Source organism: Protopterus annectens, chromosome 3.part0 (genome assembly GCF_019279795.1).
Source record: "Protopterus annectens isolate FY-2018-M chromosome 3.part0, PAN1.0, whole genome shotgun sequence".
In the NCBI taxonomy this organism is placed as follows: Eukaryota; Metazoa; Chordata; order Ceratodontiformes; family Protopteridae; genus Protopterus; species Protopterus annectens.
The window spans coordinates 1,275,863,659-1,275,877,324 of NC_056731.1; the positions used below are offsets into that span (position 1 = coordinate 1,275,863,659).

At 37.7% G+C, this 13,666-nt stretch overlaps 1 protein-coding gene across 4 annotated transcripts in view; it reads right to left on the reverse strand.

The window, feature by feature from the left end:
* Positions 1 to 12,811, reverse strand: part of LOC122796727 (exocyst complex component 3-like protein 4) — a 2,022,901-nt gene extending 2,010,090 nt beyond the window's left edge. For 3 of the 4 annotated variants that reach the window (XM_044065431.1, XM_044065429.1, XM_044065432.1), the window contains exon 1: positions 11,352 to 11,541. The gene's annotated coding sequence lies outside the window, so the exon portion shown is untranslated. Of the gene's footprint in view, positions 1 to 11,351; positions 11,542 to 12,707 lie in introns of those variants that run through there. The other variant, XM_044065430.1, reaches the window with a different exon arrangement.
* Between the last annotated feature and the right edge of the window lie 855 nt (positions 12,812 to 13,666).

Sequence of the window (13,666 nt, forward strand, 5' to 3'; positions counted from 1 at the left end):
AGTAAAAACTGTTCTTTGGAAAGACAAAAGGCAATACATTTGAAGTCTTTACATTGATACAGTAACATATTATAAGGTAAAAAAAATCTGCACTTAAGAATTTTTCTTAGATTTTCACAACAAGTTTTCATATTTTGAAAACCATACAATTCAGACACATACAAACAGCGGCAGCAGTTTATTCAGACAAAATTTAGCTTTTATATGATGGAAAACAATTTCTGAGTGCCTGTTTTCGAAAATATTTACAGAAGCATGAAAAAGACGCCTATCAGCATGATTAACTGTGTAAATAACATTCCCTGTAGCGAAAGCTATATAACCTGCAATAAAAGTGTCAGTGACATGTTTTTTCAGCATCATCAAAGGTTTCATCTGATATTATGCAAAAGTTTGTAGGTTGCTGGGTTTTGGAAATATTAATGAAATAATTCATGTTTTGGACTACTAAAATAATAACATGCAATATCTCCATTGTAAAGGATTAACCAATGACATAAGTACAAAGGAACAAAATGTCTGATTACAGCCCAGCTAACCCAAGTTTAATGAGTGTCACTGGTGCTTGACAGTCTTTGGAGTGAGGATCTGCTGTCTATCCTTCATAAGAAGGAAGGGAGGGGAGCAGGCAGCCCCACACATTAGCACTACTCACTTGGATAATTGCCAGTGACACAAAAAGGCAGCCAGAGGGCAAATTTTAGGCTTATCAAGCCATCAATGGGAGGAAGCCTTCAGAGAAATGTGAGCACAGTGTGGGCCATCATTGCTATGCAGTTTGTTTGTTTGTCCCTGTAATCCATTGGGTGGGCTTAGGGCATTCAAAAATGCTGTCATTACCAAGATGCTGATGAGACTATAAAGCACCTTATGGCTGCTGAATGGTTCCCCTCCTCCCCGATCCTTACACAATCAACATGGAGTAATGAATAGGCACTTGTTAACTGAGGGGAGGCTTTACTGTCAGCAAGTGTGGGGCATAATAATACAGGTAAAAATTTCTGGTGTACCTTATTACACATTGCTAATGGCAGAGTATCTTACTGCCTCTTGTAGCTAACACAGCTCTGAAAATATTAATGTAAGCATGAAACTAAACATTAAGGAAGACGACTATAAACAAGGTCAATACACCATAAGGGGCCATGGGTGTCGAGCGGAAATACACCAAAAGGAGTTGTATGAGTGAATGAGGTAATTCACCTGCTTCACATGCAATACGATTACTCTGAAGATTATTCAGAGCTTCACCAGTAGTGCACTGAGTACATTCCAGCATAAGACTCTCATATTCCACCACGTACTGCACTTTGTTTTAATGTCAATATACAGCCGGACCGCAGTTCCGCTGTGGCGACCCCTAACCAGGAAAAGCCGAAAGAAGAACAACAACATACAGCTGCATAGTTTGTTTTTTTAATGGCAAGATAAAAAAAGTAGATTATCAGATCTTTCTTCTGTAAAGCTAATACTAATGTGTTGCTGCTGTCATAAAAACATGATCTCCTACCAGCAAAACTATCCAAGACTGCTGCTGACATGTATGGTTGGTCTGCCTTAGTCTTGGATCTCGGCTGAGATCTGTTTACCTTGGGAAACCATGCCACCAAATAAAATGCCAACTCCATAGCTCTCAGCCTCCCTGATGCATAAATCTACAGCAAGCAATAGCAAGTAAAATGTACACACACAGACACACACACACACACACACACACACACACACACACACATGCGCGCGCGCACACACACACACACGTGTGTGTGTGTGTGTGTGTGTGCACGTGCGTGATTATGTATGTAAGAGTGTGTGTACATATTGTCTGAAGTAAAAAAAGTATCATGTTGGGATACAGCAGTCAAGCTTTTAAGCTTTTTGATGGCTACTAGTTTTAAAGCTTAAGAAATGAACCTATAAACCAATAAATTGTCTGAGATGCCATAATCCACCAGTGTACAGTTTTTAACACAACAAATGCCCTCCCCATTGCAAAAACAACCAACCACTTTAATAAAGTGCTCTTCAAACTCTATGCTAACTTCTAATAAAGCTACTTCTACAGCTCAGTGAAGTCTTAAAGGAAACATTTTGCGTTTAACAGCACCTGTTATGCATCACTGAAAAAGGATGCTCAAAACTTGGACATTTTGTGTGTAATTCACTTCCAAATGGTTTAATGATATTACTTTTCTAAAATGCTTTACAAAATCCTTTCTATCTTATCTGACTGTACTCAATGTAAATGTTTTTCTAACAAGTGGCATTCATTTCATATTTCTTTTTTACTGCATTTCTCTTGGTTATCTGATATAACACAAATTCCCTTCACTTAGAATCATAAGATCATGGTAATTACAAGGTAAGTAAGTCATGGCACCATTTGCACCATGCTGATACCCATCTTTATGATGTATCACCAGTTTGTAACAGGGCAAATCAAGTCAGATCCAAGATGAATTTTACGATGCCCAGCCAATTATCAAGAAAGGTCTTGAAGGTTGTGATTGGGACCACTCTGTTTAATGTATAATAGCAGTTTATTTCAGAAATGTGGTAAATACTGGATTATAAATATTTCCCTCCAGCATTTTTCTTTATATGTTTCCAGATATTCAAATCCATAGATCTAATGTTAGTGGAGCTCTTTGTCTTGAGTATGTTAGAGATCAAGGAAGGTTTAATCCTTGATGGAACAGAATACAAGAAGTTCATCTCCATGTAAGAGTCTGTAAGAGACTGAGAACAGAGAGATAACTTTGAAGTCTGTCTTAGTAGCTCAGGGTTTGAGACCAGTAATCTTCTTGGTTAGGAAATACTAGGGTCTTTCTAGGTGTGTGTCGTGTTGTTTGAGTCATTGAGAGTAACTGTGTGACGTGTTGTTTGAGTCATTGAGAGTAACTGTGTGACGTGTTGTCCGACTCATTGACAGTAACTGTGTGACGTGTTGTTTGAGTCATTGGGAGTAACTGTGTGACGTGTTGCCTGAGTGATTGAGAGTAGTTGTGTGACGTGTCGTCTGAGTCATTGAGAGTAGTTGTGTGACGTGTTGTCTGAGAAATTGACAGTAACTGTGTGATGTGTTGTCTGAGTCATTGAGAGTAGTTGTGTGAGATGTTGCTTGAGTCACTGGGAGTAGTTGTGTAATGTATTGTTTGAGTCCTTGAGAGTAGTTGTGTGAGATGTTGCTTGAGTCACTGGGAGTAGTTGTGTAATGTATTGTTTGAGTCCTTGAGAGTAGTTGTGTGAGATGTTGCTTGAGTCACTGGGAGTAGTTGTGTAATGTATTGTTTGAGTCCTTGAGAGTAGTTGTGTGAGATGTTGCTTGAGTCACTGGGAGTAGTTGTGTAATGTATTGTTTGAGTCCTTGAGAGTAGTTGTGTGAGATGTTGCTTGAGTCACTGGGAGTAGTTGTGTAATGTATTGTTTGAGTCCTTGAGAGTAGTTGTGTGAGATGTTGCTTGAGTCACTGGGAGTAGTTGTGTAATGTATTGTCTGAGTCATTGAGAGTAGTTGTGTGAGATGTTGCTTGAGTCACTGGGAGTAGTTGTGTAATGTATTGTTTGAGTCCTTGAGAGTAGTTGTGTGAGATGTTGCTTGAGTCACTGGGAGTAGTTGTGTAATGTATTGTTTGAGTCATTGAGAGTAGTTGTGTGAGATGTTGCTTGAGTCACTGGGAGTAGTTGTGTAATGTATTGTTTGAGTCCTTGAGAGTAGTTGTGTGAGATGTTGCTTGAGTCACTGGGAGTAGTTGTGTAATGTATTGTTTGAGTCCTTGAGAGTAGTTGTGTGAGATGTTGCTTGAGTCACTGGGAGTAGTTGTGTAATGTATTGTTTGAGTCCTTGAGAGTAGTTGTGTGAGATGTTGCTTGAGTCACTGGGAGTAGTTGTGTAATGTATTGTTTGAGTCCTTGAGAGTAGTTGTGTGAGATGTTGCTTGAGTCACTGGGAGTAGTTGTGTAATGTATTGTCTGAGTCATTGAGAGTAGTTGTGTGAGATGTTGCTTGAGTCACTGGGAGTAGTTGTGTAATGTATTGTTTGAGTCCTTGAGAGTAGTTGTGTGAGATGTTGCTTGAGTCACTGGGAGTAGTTGTGTAATGTATTGTTTGAGTCCTTGAGAGTAGTTGTGTGAGATGTTGCTTGAGTCACTGGGAGTAGTTGTGTAATGTATTGTTTGAGTCCTTGAGAGTAGTTGTGTGAGATGTTGCTTGAGTCACTGGGAGTAGTTGTGTAATGTATTGTTTGAGTCCTTGAGAGTAGTTGTGTGAGATGTTGCTTGAGTCACTGGGAGTAGTTGTGTAATGTATTGTTTGAGTCCTTGAGAGTAGTTGTGTGAGATGTTGCTTGAGTCACTGGGAGTAGTTGTGTAATGTATTGTTTGAGTCCTTGAGAGTAGTTGTGTGAGATGTTGCTTGAGTCACTGGGAGTAGTTGTGTAATGTATTGTTTGAGTCCTTGAGAGTAGTTGTGTGATGTATTCGTTAAGTAACTGAGAGTATTTCTGTGAGGCAGCTTGACTTTGTCCATAGTTGAACTAAAGCTATTTACTAGAAAGTTGAATTTAGCTGTAGTATTTAAAGACTCAAATTCTGGTTCTCATTATATGAGTACAGGAATTAAAAAGAAAAATATCTTGAACCCAAGTCTCCTGTTCACAATATTTACCAACTGTATAGGAAACACAATGTATTTACTAAGTTTAATCTTAGTAAGCATGAGATGGAACTTTTGAACAAGATTAGGGGTGTTAGACAATTGAAAATCATGAAACCCGACAAAGGTAGGGGTACTGTAACTACTGATAGTACTGACTATTAAAGTTCTATATTCAATTTTTTGCAGGATGAGGATGTATATTCATCATGTTCTAGAACCAGGAAAAAGCCTTAACACAGATCTACAGACATGATACCATAACTCTCACACTTAGCTGCAAACTATAAACCATCTCCTGCAACTAAAATCACAAGTACAAACAGAAATGTTCAAGTAATTGTTCACTCCATGGTCAATACTGACTCTATGATTATGAGGTCGGATAAGGACGGGGTGACAGTTAGTACTTTCCCTGACACCAGAATCCATGATGTTACAAAGATCTTCAGTCCCTTACACCAGGAAAATATGAAAATGACCTTGTTGTAGCCTAAATGGGTGTGAATGACCTGAGGTGCTCAACCATAAGCGATATGCAGAAATATTTGCTGGATGTCATCATGAATGTGTCAAATATAGGTAAGACTCTGGACTTCAATGGAATCCTTCCTCCATCTATAATGATTCCTAAATACCAAGAAAAAACAAGTGGCTTCTACAAATTATTTTGTACTTGGTAACATTCTGGATGGGTCCACTAAATGCCACCTTGAAATGAGGTGGTATACAGATCATCTTGCTTCACAAAAGATCATGGACTGCACCTCTCTTTCAATGGCTACTGCTTAATGGACTAGGCCCTTGTCAGCCCCATTGTGCCTTTTCTAATCAGAGTCTAACTATTGGCTATCTTGACATAGCAGATAAAGTTACAGCAAATTCAAAATCAAGCATTATCAAGGTTGCTGTTTTCAGTGCCAAAAATCTTAACAACGCATTACCTGATCTTGAGGCCCTCCTGTAACTTGAGTCCACCATTGTCGGTGCCATGACTGAAAGACGTCACTGCCACTCTATATTGTTATGTATTCAGACCTGAGGAAAACTGTGGTGGTGTTTCCACATTTGTCAGAAACCATATCACCTCTAGTCAGTTTCCTCAAGATCCTCAAACAGAATTCATTACTCTCCAACATACCCTAAACATAACAATTTATCAATGTATTGCCTGCTGTAGGATGTCTTCGGTGTCACCAAATGACTACAAGAGACTTCTAAAATTAAAAAAAAAAAACCTTTATGAGTGATTTTAACTATTCAGCAATACAATGATATCCAGAGATTCCTGGAGCCAATAAATTATGATTCCCTAGAACACTTAGTTAATCATCTAAATAGGGAGCAAAACATTCTAGACCTTGCCCTTACCAATATAGCCCCTTCACCTACTGGACGATAATATTCCCATAAAATCCAACCATAAAATTGTGATCATCTCCTTTAAAGTCTCAAAGACTCTACCCCCTATCAACAAATCTGAACTGAAGGACTTCAAAAGAACAAATATCCGCAAAATCTATGATGACCTCTCAAATTGTACTTCTGATATCACCAGTGCTATACTCCTTCAGCTCCTTCTAATGCAAGAGTGTTATTACCATTTGGAAAACTGCTTAAACCTGGCAGTCTCTACTAGAACTAAATATAGTGAGAAATTCAAAGACAAACCACCCTGGTTGTCTTGAAATATAAATAACAAAAGGAAAAAAAAACTTCTGAAGATCTGTAATACATCTAAATATACCCATACTAATGACTTTATCAAAAGGATTACCAAAGAACTAAAATCTATCATCAGCATTAGCACAGCTAAACATAAACTGGAATTAAGCTCTGAAATCAAGGACAGTTATAAATCTTTTTTTAATTATATCAGAAAATTAAGAAACACCCAGCAGTGCACTGAAATAATCCAAAGTGGCATCACCTATTCAAACCCAAACAACATAGCAAATGTTCTTAAAGACAAGTTTAGCAGAAAATTTAGAATGAATCGCTCAAACATTAATGGTCACATGGTAAACCACAAAAGGTCATCTTTGCAAACATTTGCATACTAGATATGTTCCGAGGAAAAGTTTCGACATACACAAAACAAATTAAAAAAATAAACTTAAACACCATTTTATGAAGGGGAGCTAGGCACCTGTACTTCACACATTTCCTGCTAATTATGTATACTAGCTCTGAGATTGTACAAATCTCAGGGAAAGGGCATATTTCCCTATACCACGACTTGCATGATTTTGCACATTACGTTTACTCATCTTAATAAACTTGTCTGAGGGAGACACAAGGGCAGTGGACAGCAGTCACACAATCCTCACAGTCTGTCCGGTAAAGGGATATGACACCATTCCCAGTTCCATTACTGTAAACAAAATAAGAAACCTAACAAAGTTAATATGGTAAGATGGACGGACAGCTAAAAACCTGAACACACATAGTAGAAAGAGTCACCTCAGAAAGGAAGAAAGTAACTAGAGGTGCACTTCAGGGATCGGTGCTGGAACCTCTCCTATTTTATATATACCTTTCTGAACTCCAGTCAGTAAAGCAGTAAATCTAAATCTGTGGCTAAAATAATAGGCTAATGAACGAAAGCTGAGAGTTACTGCCTGATCACCCCTTGACACAGTATCACCACAACATGAATTAATCCTCACTAGCCACTAGTGTCACCCTCTGAGGAGGGCTGGGCATTGGGCTAACAACCTGATCCCATAAAGCTCATACCTGCTATGGAAACAATGAATGCTGAAGGGTGCTCCTTGCCCAATGTGCTGAATGCACGGGAGCGAATCCAGGAACCACTAGTATAGTGAAAATGCTAAAATTAAAAGCAAAGAGATATAGCATTGTTGCATTCAGAAAAAAGAAAGAAAACTCGTGTCTCCAACTTCAACCATTAGCTTGCACCTCACTCCAGACTGACAGCACCACTTAAAGGTATCTCACCCAAATTGAAAAACATTATCGTCCCACAAAGTCTGCTCTAATTAGACCAGTTATACAATGCAAACATCCCCTTTGGCATCTACTTGTTCAGACACATCACACAGCTAGAAAGGACTGTTAACAGTCTACAGAAAGAACTCTGTAACTTCCTCATACCTTCTGAACATGTCAATTAGATTTTATGCCAACTATTTTTCTTAAAATAATATAAATGCTAAACCAAAATCTCATTTCATTATGCTTCATTATATAATCACATTTATATCAACCGCATTTCATTCATTTTTTAAATATTTGCAAATGTTTAATTTATATTTATTTGTTGAAATAACATGTCTGCAATATGCCTTTGTCTTGGAAAATTGCATCTGTTTAAGTTTTGCTACCTGCATATCCCCAGATATACTCATTACGTATGAAACAAAGGATACTCCTGATGTATAGAATGCTAGCATCTATTTGTTGTACCTAAGTTAAAAGAATGCAATGCTTGATATAGTAAATCATCTTAAATTGAATGGTTCTCTTTTCTGGTTGATGGTGAAAGTATATATAAATATAGATGTGTATATATCTCCATATATGAATTCCATTTCAAATCCCGAAAGACCAAAATCAAGAATGTTACTTTAGCGAGATGAAAATAACGAATGTTTAAAAATCCTCAACAATGACATTTTTCCCAGGGGGCTAAGTAAACACTTGCCAATCATGGGGAAATATGCCTTTTTTTCCACTGTAGTGTGATTCCAGAATTGGTATATACAGTTGGGGGGGTGTGGTTGATGCAGCCCCCCACCTAGGTGGGTTTCTGATGGTACAGTGTGTATTTCGTAGCTTTGGGCAAGTGTTTTCTTGCCTTGGGAAAAATTTTGTTGTTCAGGATTTTAACTTTCATTATTTTAATTTCACGAAGATAACATTTGGGATTTTGGTCTTTTGGGATTTGAATGGTAATCCATCCATATATATATATATATATATATATATATATATATATATATATATATATATATATACATACATACATGCAAAAAGCACTTGCAAGGTGTTGCAATAAAATCCAAAGCTGCCAAGTGGTAAATCTCAAAGAAAACTTCCTTTATTGACACAAATACAGGCTTTAAGCCCTTTCGACCATGAAAATGGCCTTCATCAGAAAGACCCATAATCCCAATGGCAAACACTTAAATACCCTTCAGTAACAAAAAATTACTATTCAATTAACCAATTAATAAGTTTTATACAAATAACATACATAACATAAGCTAAAAACACTACTATAAGACACTTATAAAAACTGCAATTCTACTTGCATTTATTGTACTTTGCTTTTCTGCGTAAAACAACTTTATAATTCACCCCACTATTAAGACCAGGTTTGTTATAAGCATTGAGCAGAATCTGCCACTTAAACTCTTTACATTCAAGCTCTCCTTCTTTGCCCCATTAAAATCAGAAGAAACATAGTCTATTACTGAAAACAAAAACTTTGAACGCTTGGAACATTCTAATGTATGTTTGAACAATGCATTATTGTAATCTTTCGTTTTTATTCCATAATAATATTCATAAATTCTCCTTCCCAGTGATCTATTGTTTTTTCCTATGTAGAAGGAATTACATGCTAGGCACTTTGCCATGTATACCACAAATTCTGAACTGCATGTAAACCTACCTGGAACTGTAATGGTTTACAGCAGAGGGACCTTATGTAGAAGTAAGTACCTATGAAAAAAAATTCACTTTTAATGTTTACCACATGCTGATAATAATGAATGAATATTCTTACTGGCTTCCTCACCATCTTCATGTTTATTCATGTGGGGAGCTTGCTGGGCGGGCCTTGCTACTGCGCATGGGGGGGGGGGGGTACTGTTGTAAAACAATGCTGAAAATTCATGCTAAAGTAAAATCTGTTATTCTATCAACTTTCTATGATAAATATTAAAAAATGTCCCTATTTATGGACCTTTTCCCCCTTTTATTTATGGCTTTGTCCAGATTTCTTGCTCTAAGAGGTTGAGAGGTACAGAAAAGACTGCATGTATGTATAGTGGAAATTATTACTACACACAGTGACTCATCCATAGCCCCCTGACACACACACACACACACACACACACACAGCATGGATGATACCACTTCGGAGTTCTCAGATCTTAACCAAGTTGCCAAGGGCTTGTGAAACAAAATAAAAAAAGAGCAAAGCTAAAGGATACTTTCTTGAATCAAATTAGAGGGCACATAACAACTCAGTTATGATCGATACTTCTGTATATTTTCTAATGATTTTGGAGCAGAATCGTGAAAGTCAGTATATCACACAACCATTTTATAATGTGCATCATACCACTCAACTGTCCCTGTTTTTGCAAAATGTCCAGATTTTGGCTCATATTTTTGGTCTGTTCCTTATAGAATTTGTGGTTTTCTGGCAAATTACTAAAATAACCTGAGGATTGATGTCACTAAATAATGACATACATTTGCACTTCAGAGTTCAAATCCTTCAGAAAATGTACGTCAAAACAAACCGAGTTACTATTGCAATTGTCTACGTTTATAAGAGCAATATTTAAAATATGTCCCTATTTTGGGGGCTTTGCTCTGTTGGGCTTTGTCCAGATTTCTTGCACTAAGAGGTTAACAGGTGTGATGCATACGTGGCTAAGTACAAGTTTATTAGTTAAAATGTAATAGGCTGAGAGTCTTCAACCCTGTAGGAACCAAGACAGCAGTCAATTATTTATCAACGAGAACAAACAAACAAACGACCAGTAATTAAAACATAAAGTCGTCAGGTTTTACAATGCCAACATATGATGGACTATAAACGAAATCTATTTTTAAAACGTAGCAACAACAACATTTAGTGTGTATAAGAACATCGTAATAAAGATAGAAACACAGCTTGTAAATAATGCCGTTATGTTTATTATTTGGTTCGGATTTAGTTTTGCTGACCAGATCATATTTTTCAGACGTACTGAATGTAGAAAGATAATGTTTGGAAATAAAGCGCAATGGACAGCGGTGGCGCATCACAGCAATATATTCCCGGTTCGCTTCTCGGCTGGGGTGGCTTCTGTGTAGACTAAGGAAATCTTCCCTGTCGTCCCCAGGGTGTTCTGGCTTCTTCCTACAGTCCAAAGCCATGCAGAAGGTAAATTGGGCATTTTAAATTGGCCATAAGGTGTGCGTGGAAGCAGCTGTTTGGCGTGGAAGAACTACCGCAGGAGGACCAGACAATTGCCTTACCATCTGTTTCTCTCTAAGTGGCAGTGTAAACCTGGGCTCTAGAGAATTGTCACTTTTGAAGTGACACCGCGACCACACGTTGGCAAAAGGCTGGCTGTGAATGGATGAAGCAGCTCTGTCAGTTATAAATAAATAATAACTAAATAGCATTTGAAAGGGGCTTGCTTTTCACCTGCGCAAGAAACACATTTGATTCACAGGTAATAACTATTCATTTTGCACGTCCTTTATACAACCATCTAGCTATTGCTGTGCAGATTTGTGCACACCGTGTTGTTGCACTTTAATACGAATGAAGTCCTACGGCAGAAGAAACATTCGCATTCACTCCTTCTAACGGCTTATCCCAAAAAAAAAAAAAATTATCAAAGCAGTCACCTTGCTTGTTGTTCGTCTTCGTTCGTTCATCATAATAATTATGGCATGCTAACCGCAATGATGCTGCTATTTTGCCTATTAGTGTCGCACACAATACCTGCCTTAAAATGAATGCACTGCCCGACCTCTGCCCTTCGGGTTCAGACGTGGTCACCTGTTAGTAGACAAGGACTATCTCCGCTTCGGTCAGTTCGAATGTAAACACCTTTTGGGGAAAAAAACAGAACCACGGTGTAAACTAAATTAGATGTTCTTTCACACAATGACCGTGTTCCTTTTGCAATCCCTTCCAATTTTAGACATCTGAAACTGAAACAGCTTTTGTTTTTCAGTTAAGGAGTGGAATTAAGTGTCATAGCTTGGGAGAGAGGCAGGGTTGGGAGGAACAAACAACTTATTTATCATCTGTACCGCTGATAACAGCTATTTTTTTGTGACAAAGTCTAAATGTTGCCCTTTAAACGCTGAGAAATGTCAAACGAGTAAAAGTAGCAACACGAAAGGTTGGTTAAGTCTTCTTCTACTTTCGGCTTTTTCCCGGTTGGGGTTGCCACAAGTAAAAAAAAAAAACGGGTGCAGGGGTGTACCCATAAATTTACATATTGTACTCAGACCTAATATTGTTGCCCCGCCACTCGCCTATCGTTTAGAACTGTACGCAACCTTCAAAATGGAATGGAAAATGTTATATTTAATTGCCACTATTTACATCCATAAAAAAAACTTTTTAGAGGGGTATTCCTTTCACACATGCATTCTTTGCATACCTCTTTGCTGTTAATTTTCATTACACAATTTTAAACATTCTGTACTTTTTGAGGGTTGAGGTTTCTGAGGGATGCTGAGAAAAAATACTAATTTGAGAACACGATGAGCATGCCTAGCTACCCCGTTGCCAGGGTGTAAATAGTCCTCCGCCTCTTCTTGTCTAGGCGCATCCCTCGTTACCTGTTGATAGTGTTAACTAAGCCCTGTGTTGAATGTTTTGTATTTTTAGTCTTAAACTCTTTCATAATATCTTTGGGCGTGTAATATGGAAACAGTGCCCTGAATGAAAATACATCAATTTACATCGAATAAAATTGCACATGTTAAACCATGGTATTTGTGAATAAGTGAAAACAGAATTTTGCGCTGTCAACTCCTGCCATTTACTGTTTCTGGGCTTTCTTATCAAGATCGAGTAAAACAGAAATTCCTGCTAGATTATGTAGTCCGGGCTCACACCAATCAATTGTTGAGATTTTCGCAGAATACCCAACTAACGATTCACTGAAGGTTGAAGTCACTAAGCAATGGCAAATATTTCAGTTTCAGACTTCATATTACACAGAAAATGCACGCTAATACAAATCCAGCAGTTCAGCATCTTTCAAGGTTTATTGGAACGATATTTAAAATCTGTTTGTATTTTGGACCTCCCCCTCATTACTTTAGGCTTTGTCCAGATTTCTTACCTCAAGATATTGAGAGGTACGAGTCCTGTATTCCAAGTCTGTCCTGTGGGCACAGCCGGTGTTTAACTTGATGGCACCAAGTATAAAGGTGGCCATTTTGTGCTTTTCAGTGAATAACAACCTCCCTGCTAGAATAGAAAGTAAAAGTAAAATACATCCCAACGGTGAAAATCATTAGCTGTTGTTTCCACTGCATTGCAAGCAACCAGCTTGCAATTTGTTCTTTTTCTGTTGATAGTTGCTCTGTTTCCATTTTGTAGTACTTGTTTTGGACTTCTGGAGATGGGTTTCTTTCGATTATTCTTGGGTGTGTAAGTCCCACAAAACACTAATTGTGCAAAACGTGGGATGTTATTAATGTTATTATTTTAATGACAAAGTAATTGCATTTGGTGTATATTTTTTGTAAGGAACCTTTGTGTACGTTCCAGTTGTTGCATGTGTCTGGTAAAGTACAAGGTTTCTCAGCTGGAATACAATTTCTTTAAAGTATGCGTGGCTTACTTGCATGTGAATAGGTTTTCACTGATACTCTTAATTTCTTCCTACATTTTAATGGGGGACTCAGGATCACTCAGACTTCACATGTCCCCTGAGCATACCTTTCAACTTTTTAGTGAAAGAGTTCTGGTCAATACCAAAAATAATGGAGGAACAAGTTCAAAATCATGAACGCATTTTAAATATTGTTTTTTATAAACTGACTAGAATAACATTTATTGCATTAGCATACATTTTCCAAGAATGTTGTTGTTGTTGTGTCTTTCGGCTTTTCTCGGTTAGGGGTCAAACTGAAACTTAGATGCCTGTCCTTGTTTAGAGACTTCAATTTTCAATAATTTTCCTGAAAAGACACATTTTATGAGAACCTGACGAAAAATGTTGTTGCGTCTTTCGACTTTTCCCAGTTCGGGGTCGCCACAGCTGAACTCTGGTCCGCTAATGATTGGCAGTTGATT